The sequence below is a fragment of the Gavia stellata genome, chromosome 9 (genome assembly GCF_030936135.1).
Source record: "Gavia stellata isolate bGavSte3 chromosome 9, bGavSte3.hap2, whole genome shotgun sequence".
NCBI classification, from domain to species: domain Eukaryota; kingdom Metazoa; phylum Chordata; class Aves; order Gaviiformes; family Gaviidae; genus Gavia; species Gavia stellata.
Window position 1 is genome coordinate 32,151,735 of NC_082602.1, and position 11,191 is coordinate 32,162,925.

Sequence of the window (11,191 nt, forward strand, 5' to 3'; positions counted from 1 at the left end):
ATGCTGCTCTAACACCATTTATTATTTATAGCTAAAACGGGTGTGATGCTTTAGGAATATGGTCCTAACCACAAAATGCTGACAACCTTTCAGCAGTCAACACGATGCCTTCCATGTGCATGAAGCTCATTTGGAATCCAAGCAAATGAAAGAGCTGGTCCATGCTGAGCAGTATTTAATACATGAAGACGCAGAGAAATAAAGGGACAAAGAAGTAAGACATATCCCTACATTCAGGGGTTTGTTAATTTGTAATACAAAATTGTAACAAAGTAATTTTTTCAATTCCGAGACAGCTGGGCAGTGTTTTTACTTGTCAGTATTGTGCAGATAATGTTCTCTCTTCAGGAGATGCTTACAAGTATTTCTGCTTTGTTATGACAGTGTTCAGAAAATGCTTAACTTTATGCCTCCAGTTCTTTAATTGGTACTGACTATAATAAAAAAACTAAAGCACCAGTCTTTGGGCCACACCTGCATCAGTTTCTCAAATCGGAAGCAGAAGTTTGGGACGAGACAGGATCTGCAGTCAGTGAGGGTCGATCCGCTCATCTCCAGCCCAGAATTACCAAACACACAGTCAGAACCTACGCACAAATGCATGCAAAGGACAAAGGCTATTCAGGTTTAGGCCGTTACTAAAACAAACGCAAATTGGAAGTAAAACTTCAGAACGTTAATTTCAAGCCAGATGCAAATGTCCAGGAGGGGTATAATCTGACGAGCGGATTTACCACCACACCCGAACCGGAGCGCTTGCTTTACAAATGAGAGGACCAGCCAGACGCCTCACTAGCGCTCAGCAGACACACCAGTACCAATCAGTTAGTATTTCCTAAGCAGTAACAACCACCGAGTTCTGACCCTAAACCCACCCTCACCACCATATTCCCTTCTCTGCACACACACACACTCCCATCACCATTTAAAACGCACCAAACCGCCGCCCCCCCCGCGCTCCCACGGCCGCCCCCCGGGCGCCGGGAACAGGCGAAGCGGGGTCACCGCGCCTCGCCCGGCGGCAGCGGCTGGGCGCCCGTCCCCGGAGGATGCTCTGCGGCGCCGAGCGCTGCTGCAGCCCGCGCCGGAGCCCCTTCCACGGCCGAGCTGCAAAATGGTACCGGGCAGGCGACGGCCGGTGGGGGGGGAAAGCCCCTCGCCTCCCCCTGCTCCCAAATCGCCCCCCGCAACCTCCGCCCAAGCGCAGGCAGCCAGCGGGGCACCGCAGCACGGCGAGGCGCGCAAGGTCAAGCGCGGCTCCTCCGCCCGCGCCCCAGTCGCTGGCAGGGACGCGGGCCCCGGCGCGGCAGAGACCCACCTCTGGCAGACATGGCTCAGGCGGGCGAGGAGCCGCGGAGTGGCGGCGGAGCACGGCCCGCACCGCCCTGCGCCCTCCGCGCCGCGGCGGCCGATGCGGGGGGCGGCGGCGCTGGGCCGGGCCGGGCCGGGCCGGGCGGGTCCGCGCCGCCGCCGCGCTCCCTCCCTGCCCGCCGCGGTGCGGGGCGGCGCTGGGGGCCTCCCTGCGGTGCGTGTGCGCGAGTGTGAGCCCGCGCCCGCGCGTGGCTGCGTGCGTGTGTGCCGCCGCGGACCGGCCTGGCGGGGCCGGCGCAGGGCGGAGGGGCCGCGGCCGCAGCGGCTCCCGTGAGGCGTGACTGCGCGCTGGAAGCGGCGCCCGGCGGGGGCGGGGGGGCGGCCGAGGACTAAGGCGATTCTGGCTGCTGGTGGGGCTCCGGGGAAGTGTCACAGGCTGGGGGTGCAGCGCGGGGCGATGCGCTCGGGGAGAGGCACGCCGGCTGCAAAAGCAAGGCTAGAAAAAGCACCGCCAGACCTTCCTCCGGCTCCTCAAAGCGCTGGGTAGACGGGTCGTCTTCTGAAATCACTGGCAGTGCTGTTCGACAGCAATGCGGCTCATTTATGACCTGACTCTGAAGCCTGCGGCTCAACTTGAAATTCACCCACTGAACAGCAACAGAGCGTAGCAACTATACACCTGCATATCTGTATGTAAATAGTACATAAACGTAAAAATTACAGCAATGTTGTCTGCAAAACAATCTTGGCATTAACGTACAGAAAAGAGTACTCAGCTTCCTCCTGGCACCTTAATAAAAGCAGCAAGCACGGAAGAAGAAGATCAGTATCTAGCGGACACCCCTCCCGGCGGTAGCCTAGCCTCCAATCTAATAAAGCCAAATACTCCCAAGCCACACTAAAAAGAAAACCCCTATGCCACCAGTTTATTAGATGCTGGCAAGAGTTAAGCAAAACAACAATGTAGTTTGTCAAGAATAACAGGTTAGAAGACCACATCAGAATAGTGAAATTAAAACATTAGAGCAGACTCTTAATCGATTTCAGAATGGGCAACTATGAGCTAAGAAACAGAAAGCGCAATCTGTGATGTTCAGCGAGGAGCCAGCATGCGAACTAAATGACAGGAGAGACTGAATCACACTCCTCCACTCTGCTCTACCATACACAATACATCTTCATACTAGCAAGAAGCCTACACAATTTTTCCATCAAAAAAATCAGTTACCAAAATCTTTGTATCTAAGAGAGGTGGCGAAGATTGCATCACAGTGTGTCCACAGAGCAGAAATGGATGCTAGTAACAGACATATCATACGTTCCCACTGCCGTTTGAAAGTGCAACCTAGCCAGTGTATCTGCTTTACCAGACCAGCCCTCTGGCAGTGCTTTTATGCCACTCGCCGTCCCCATCGCACCAACTGGGTCGGGAGCGCGTATGTCTAAGAAAGCACGGAAACAGCAGCAGAATGGACAGCACACACATGCCTTCTCATCGGGTGATCTAGGCACAAAAAATGAATCGCCACATCTGTTTGTCTGAATTCCTGTTCATGCTCACATGCAGCAATGACTTTTAGTCATATCCAGCTCTATTTGCCATGGATTACCCCAGTGTCCCCCACACTTCAATTCAATCGTACTCCTTACGTCATTCTGTTCTCTTGCTCATTGCAAATGTTTCTGAATCCTGCAGCAGGAATGAAATAAATCTCAAGTTGTTCTCCTTCCAAACTTCCATAGCATTATCCTTAGTTGATGATCTGATACCCACTTGAAAAACAGTTCCTTTCCCTGTCTTCTTTTCTGAAATGAGTAGAATTTTCCACTTGCAGACAACTCAAGTTTTCCTTCTTGTCCAGAAGAGCCATGGTTTTCCTCAGTCAATGTAGTATGACAACATTTTTTACTTTTAATTGAGTCATTTCCTATGCACTTCCTTCAGCGAGTTTCTGACTAGCACTATCAAGGGTTCTCCTGTGTGATACTTAATAGATGGCTTTAAAAAAGAAGCTTCAGGAACATGCAGAAATTAGCTTTTTAATGAAGAACTTCCTTTCTTTATACTGCTAGGAAGTAGGAAGGGAAAGGCATTTGTAACTTGGGTTTCTATAGAACACAAAGAGTTTATTCCATTCACTGTGTAAAGTCTCTAAGGCAGAGAAGTTCAACAGACATGTTGGTCAGAGAATGCAAAAATGGATCAGATACAGCACCCATTTATTAAAAAGAGATTTTTAGCTGGAGGATTTCAGGCTGATAGAGTTTTATTTTCCTGTCTGTCCATCAAGTCTCCCCCAAGAATTTTCCGATTTGGATATGGAAAATTGCAAGTTATAACTACAAGTTATAATTCAGAAAGAGTTCTACATCCCTACAAGTTTTGTAGCAATTAGCACTTAAGAAGAGAAACTAAAATGAAGGAGAAAAGCTTCAGTGGGAACTCAACAGTTACCAGTTCTGGAGGGCATGTCTTCATTAGCCACAAGTACCAGTCAGGCAACCTGCATGTGTGCAGCTGAATCAGCTCCTGTAGTTGCCGCCTTAGATCCTGCCAATATCTAGGGAATGTGGAAGGAAGCTGAAGAGGGTGGAAAAGGGAGATACAGAGAAGATGTGAGACACCATTATTACTATTTCACGGATGAAGACCTCAGATACTTAGATAAGAGATGTTGAGTCAGAGAAGACGGACAAGCCAATCCAAGAGTTCACTGCTGCTTCTGCAAGGGGTAGTCACATATTCTCCTATGTACTCCTTCCCTTACTCCAACCCATCTGCTCCTGCTTCCCTCACTGCAGCACCATCACCACCGGTTTGATCCTCAAGGAACTACTTTAGCTCATCAATTAGCAAAGAATTGCTCACTTTCTTGCACTGGGTTAGTTTTCTGCCAGGTAAGGATACAGAAGGAGAAAGAAAGAAACCAAAGGCTCAAATAAACACTGGAGCTGATAGAAGGTGAGTGCAGAACTCCACAGGCAGGAAGGGGTGAGGAGGAACCATTAGAGGGAAAAGCTATGATCCTTTTGAGCAGCAGCAAGCTGTTGAGCTGTTTGATTGACTGAGCCATTTCCTGACTACTTTAGAAGTCCATTAAGGAGCAGTGATTGACATTGTTTTATTTCAAGCATTTACCTGAGGCTCCTCAATTAGTCAACTGGGAAGCAGGATCCTACCTCCTACATTTTCCTATTAACCGTACAGACAGCCTAGGCTTCTAACTCAAATTAGACTGGAGGAAAAACATCCATTAAGGTCAACATTTTAAAGGTATTTGGGCTTTAAGAGATGCAAACAGGCACCTCGGGATTTTTTAGAGATGCCCAAACAGATTAATATATTTTACCAACCAATAGCTGTTTCCAAATCCTGTATTGGTATTTTCAGATGCCTATATGCCCTTGAGGAGCTAAGTACGTTGTCCAAGGGCACGGAGAAAATCTCTGTCAGAGCAAAGAACAGAACCTGCATGTTCAAAGAAAAGTATCCTAAATATTGGACTGTATTATCTATGCAGCATACTTTGCTGTCACTTAGCCTCTGTGTGAATATATAAAAGAAAATTCAGTTTTCCTTCCATTAAGTAAATTGGGTTTAGACATGCAGAAAACTCTTAAAAGAATGATAATGTCCAGCTACCCCGTAAGTCTGAAACGTGAAAACATTAATCGTTACTGAACTCTTACAGCTAATACATTGCGCCACTCATGATCTGCACAGCCACATGGGTGAGACTGCTCTCCCTTTGCTTTTCAGTAGGTTTTGGACCAGACACCTAATGTCAGACACTGTACCATCTTTGTAATAAACTGTATATGTGCAATAGATCACTGTAAGTTTTGTGCTTTGGCTTTCCAACAATTTGCTGGTACCAGTCCCTACAGTCCCTGCCCTTCTCCCTACCCTCTCAGGGGAGAATGACTTAGCATGGATGAAAAAGCAGGTAGAAGTCAGCATTACATCTTTGTCTGATGCAGATAACTCATCAGTCAGAGCATACCCATCTTTGCACAACACAGTATGTTTCCTCTTGAAATCACATCATTGCAACAAAAGTTAGGGGTATTTTTGGAACAAAAGACAAATTCTTACAGAGCTAGGCTTCAAAGAACAACTTCTGTGGGCAAGGCAAATGGCAAGGATGGCCAGGACTGGCCTGAATAATCTATTTAACTTACTTCACTGAACTGATATGGGGATGCTGAAGAATGATGGAAAGAACAGGATTTTTCTACAAGTTTTTACCATGTTCCACCATAACTCCACAGACTCCTTTCTTAGCTAAATTGGACCTATAGCAGTCATAATAGAAAGGAACAAAATCTACAGCATTACTAAGTCTTATGATCTAATCAGAATTTTAATAAGCTCACAATAAATAGTTCTCTGTGACATGAATGACATGAAAGCAAGGCAGCTCTCTTACTTTCAGTATAAGACTCTTACTAGAATCTGCAAATAGTCAGTAACGGGCAGCATATTTACATAAATACATGGCCTTTCACTGATTTCAGTGAGCTTCAAGGGCAGCTCCTACTAATCTCTTTTGAGAAAAGTTCTGATTTATATCTTTCAAAGGAGAATCAAGCTTCAAATTACTCACAACAAATATTAATAGAAATGCTTCACTGAAGTTTTTTCCCCAAATATCCCACATATACATATAGAAAGAGACTTAATCATCAAACAAAAAAAAAAAGAAAAAAAAAAATCAAAAAGTTAGAAAGTTCCCCTGAGTGAGAAAAATCCCAAAGCCATCTTCCTTATTTTTTTCATTGTGTAGAACCAGTTTTCTTAATCCTCTCAACCCTCCATATTGCCTGTGGTATATGCACTTTTATGGCAAAAAATATGATACTGAACCTACGTTGTCCTAAGTCAGTACTGACTACTGGACTCAAGAACCCAAAATTTTTTACATGGATTATGTAAGATCATGCTATCACATAAATGCTATTGATTTTATATAACCAAGAAATATTGGCAATCCTGGCAGCTAAGGAAAAGCCCCCAAATAAGCCTGTTAATATCTAGTCTATATTGCTCTTGCATCAAAATGGCTAACGTACCTGTGGGAACTTAGGATACAAGGGCCAAAATGACAAATTCGTTTCTGAGAGTCAGGTTTGGAAATATCAGCTAAATGTTGGCCTGCATTTACTGCTGAAGAACTTCAGCATCACCCCTATGTGTGTATCCTTATCAGAAAGATGCCGACAAAGAGCTCAGGGTCAGAAAACTTGATCAGGTTTTGCATCAGGTTCTCACAGGCTCACATATGAAGTATGTACCATGAGTAAGAGCTGTGAATCTTGACTCCTAAATAATTTTTTTCTTCTAATTTTGTATTCAGTGCACGCCTTCAGGAGATACAGAGGCAATCCCATAAACTGCCTTTGTTGTTAATTATAAATTAGAGTTTTTAGATCTGCATCAAGTAAGGGCATTATTTCACTGTTTGCCCTACTTTACCCTTTACCCTAAAGAATTTGCTGTGGCCAAAGTGAATTAAATTATGCAATCAGAGTTGGTTAAATGTGCAAGCATTTTTATATAGAGTAACTTTTACATCATGTTATCAATGTAAAACATGACAGATACTTCCTTGGTCAAATTTCACATCAGCAAAGATGTTTATGAATAACATGGCAAGAATAGCAAAGAATATTCCAAATAAATCAGAGTCAAAATCTCTCAGCACTCCTATACATGGATAAAGTTTTGGGAATCAGAAGAAAAAATTCACCTGTAGTTGTAATTACAATGAGCTAGATTCTGAGAAGCATATACATTCTGCTGTGAACAGGCATGCTTATGTGGGGTGGAAAGCTTGGGGCCAAAGAAATTAATTCTCTAAATCAATGTGAAGGTACATCAGTGAGTAATTTGACATCTGATCATAAGAAATATTTAGGTTTCTTCCCATACTCCTGGAATTCATACATTGCTGAGGCTGTCTTAATTTCTCAAATGCTATTTTCTTTATATGTATTTTCTATTCTGAACACTGTATTGCAGGGCCCTCTGGCTGAGAAGTATAGAAGTGGACAAGCCTCCCTTCAGGGCATATCAAGATCATTCCTTAATTAGCTGGTGGACGCAATTTGATTTGAGAGACAGAAAGTACTGGGTCTTTTTCAGGAACTGAACGTCTTGTTTCCTGTCATACTAAGTCAAGATAGCAACCTCTAGTCCCGAACCCGGCACTGATCAGTTTTACAGTTAAGGCACACACCTGCATATAGACACATCCTCTTAGACAAAATCTCCTTGAAATTGTGATGGCTGTTTCACAAGGACTCAGGACACACTTGGGAGAGAACATGGGCCAACCAGCCAAAGATGCAGTCTTACAGTCATGGTAACAGTGACTTGAATCTTGAAAGACTCCTGAAGAGATCTGGAAAAAAAGAAAACCACTTTTCTTCTCCTGTTAGTCTTGCTCAGTCAATTCAGGTAGACATATTCTGGGTATTTTCTTTCTCTTGCCTATTGACATCTATCAATAAACCTATCTGTTGTACATGTGAGATATTTAAAGTTCAGGTCTAGCTGAGTTTTCTCATGCAATTTTCTTTCAGTATGTTTAAAAAAAATAGTAATACCAGAAGGCTTTATTTAGTCAAGCGATTATTTTTTTTGGTGCGCTTTTGAATCTGTTTGAGTTTAGGGCTGATGCTAATGCTCCACAACATTCAGTTGTTTATTCCACAGCAAGTCACACTGATAGAGATGCCAGCAGCTGAGTGAATCCTCCAGTTGAGCAGACCGCTGGAGTAAAACGCGAGGTCAGGCTGCCCTCTGCGGGCTATGAGCAAGCGCCGGGATAAACCGTTCTGCAACAGCTCGTGGAAACTGATGAATGCTAGTACAAGATTTCTACGTCTCAAGACAGAATTTCAACATATGCTGTATATGTAATGCCAAATATAACAATTGCCTTTCTGCTACCTGGTTATTACTGCTGGAGAGGAAGAAGGAAATGCAGACAGCATGTCTGATGCAGCAGTCAAGCACCCCAGGTGCAAGTAACAGCTCAAAATGACATCACCTGGGAATTCCCAGGAGACCTAGAGACTGGGGATAACAGCTTCTGAACATAAACACAGAGAAACTAAATGGATGGAAGTACTTCACTTGGCACATGAGCTGCCAGGCAGGAATCAAGGACAGTGCAGTACAGCACCACTCCAAGATCTAATCAGGAACAGGTTCCATTATGTTAGGCATGTTACAAACACAGGTCTGCTTACTTCAGCATTTCACAGCATGAGGACTAAATGTCAAACTAGTCCAAAGCAGCCTGAGGCAAAGGAACAGGGATGAGCAACAGAAATACTTCTGGATGACCCTAGATCTACTACAGACTTCATTTTCTTTGCTTGTTGTGCGTAGAGCCTCCAGCTCAGTTCCTTAAAGGCTTCACCCAGGTGCAGACGCTCATTCCTACAGGGCTGATGACTCAGAAAGAATTACAAAGGATCAAGCTGTACATACTTTTTCTGGAAATGCAGTTCAGCTCAGAGTACAGCTTCTGACCATGAAATTCTAACTGGAAGTGTTCAGATGGCTCCCTCTACTCTCACCTACAGGTAAAATAATGCAATGGTGATATACATGGTCGTTCTCATCTCTTTGGGAACCAGACAAGAACCCAGTTAGTTGTCAAGAAGGGCCAGTCTTTGAATACAAGACCCTTCCTAAATTCATTGGGATTTAGTTGTTGCAAAGATGCAAATACCATGTGGGATGTGATAGCCACAGGGGTAAGTCAATGTCTTCATAAACTCAAACCAGTCCTGTAGCTTTCAAATAACATCATTTGAGAACCAAGTGGGACAAGTGAACTGCTAGGATGACAGTCTGTCATGTGTAGCAACCAAAGCTTTTACAAGCCAAGTAACAAGTAGCAGTTAAGCCCAGAGGTAACATTACTAGCTGGTATATGAATTCATTCTACATAGGATACATAGGGTTATTTTTTCCCCCCCTAAAAATAGCTATGAGGGATTCTCTCTGAACCTTGCTGCTGTGTGTCCTACAGATGAAACCTGGTCATCTGTCCCCTCTGCTGGTCAGAGCAGGTTGCTACCAAGAAGCCATGAACGGAACTCCTCGGAATTACTGGCCACTTTCCGGTGTAACAAAATACTGAAGAACATCACTGGACTTTTTTCATGTAGCTCTGTGGATAGTGAACACTGGAGAGCGTTGTGACACTAGTATTTGGTCATTTCTAGATAATTGTGCTATCAGTAATTTAAAATTAATCATGAAGCCACTACCGAGTACCTCGCATCATAAATGTTTTAGACACTTGCTTAAAAATTAAGACATTTTACAATGCCAAAATTTAATATTAGACTCCATGAAAGATTTCAATTATGCCTCAGGACAAAGATATCTGAATTGAAACCCTGACAAAAACCTACTTTTACTTGTGGACTAATGCGAAAGAGAGATCTGAAAGTTTCTATACTTGCATAGTAGTAGTGTGCCTGAATTATTTTGCCTAACACATATTGACTATCAAGATCAGCTTTTGCTTATGATTAAACAGATTATCTGATGACATTTTAGGGATTAACAAATTATAGCCCTAAATCCAAAGATGTAAGTAACAATGAAATCTTATCATGCATTAGAAAACAAACAATGTAGTCAGAGATGACCTGAAAATTACTCAGAAATCTCTTAGTAGCACCAAAATTCTCCCCAGAAATACATGCAGATTCTGGTTGCTAGACTTCCCTCTCTGCAAGTATGCAGACAAATGATTGAGGGACCTGATTTATAGCAGCTGGACCACTCAATTATTTTTTTCCAATATTTTGGGGCAAAATCCAGTTTTATGTCTATTTATACCACATTCAAACTCTTGCAGTTATTACAGTTACAATATTGCATAAACCCAGAAGTTTATCCTTAATCTCTTTGCTTCAAGATTCCACTACCATGCAAACAAGTAAACTTCTGGTCCTGCTAACCTGCAGACTTCAGTGAAATTGGCTAAACCCTGACTGCTCATATTATGTGGTTTCAATAATTTATTATATGCTAACACTTGCAGATACTGTATGACAGAACATTCATATATTCACTTATAGAGGAAAGCTTGGATTATAAGGCTTCCAGAGGAATAGAAACATTTGAGGAAAACATGATGTGTTTGGAAAATAAATGTCTCCTTTCAGTGACAACATGTATTTATGACCGCCTTGTGGTCTCCTTTACAACCCATTGTATAAGCTAAAGCAGGGCAGTACAGACAGTGTACCTGAAGTACGAACATAAGAAACAGCCTACTGGGCATGCATATTTGTCTGTCCAGCCCAGGATTGTGTCTTCCACAGTAGCAATGAGCAATGCCGTAAAAAGACACTTGCAGACGTGACAGGTAAGCCATTAGACGATAGATTAATGACTAAGAAGTTTGTAACCCATCAGAAGACAAATGAATGTCTCTACAGAAGGAGTAGCCATGCAGATGTGGAGCTGGATGCACAGACCAGGAAATGCCTGAAAATGGGATTTAAAGAAATACTGCACGAGCTGATCGCATGGTGCTACTAGGAGGGAGGTGTTGCACGCAGCTGAGAGTATAGACAACCAGAAAATTCATGATGGAAAATGACAGCAAACAGAAGCATGTATACTATATATACGACACTGATTAAACTTTGGAGAAGCATAGTTTGGCCTTCAATCCCATTGTATGCTCTTTGGTAGCCAATGCACAGAATGCTTGCTTTCTATAATAAAGCCCATAATCAGAAGGGTGTGAAGATGATTGTGAACATCTCTTTAGCCCTCCTCAAAAGCAGAGATCATGCTGAGCCCCTAACACTTCATTCTTTATTTCATCCAAGTAGTCAC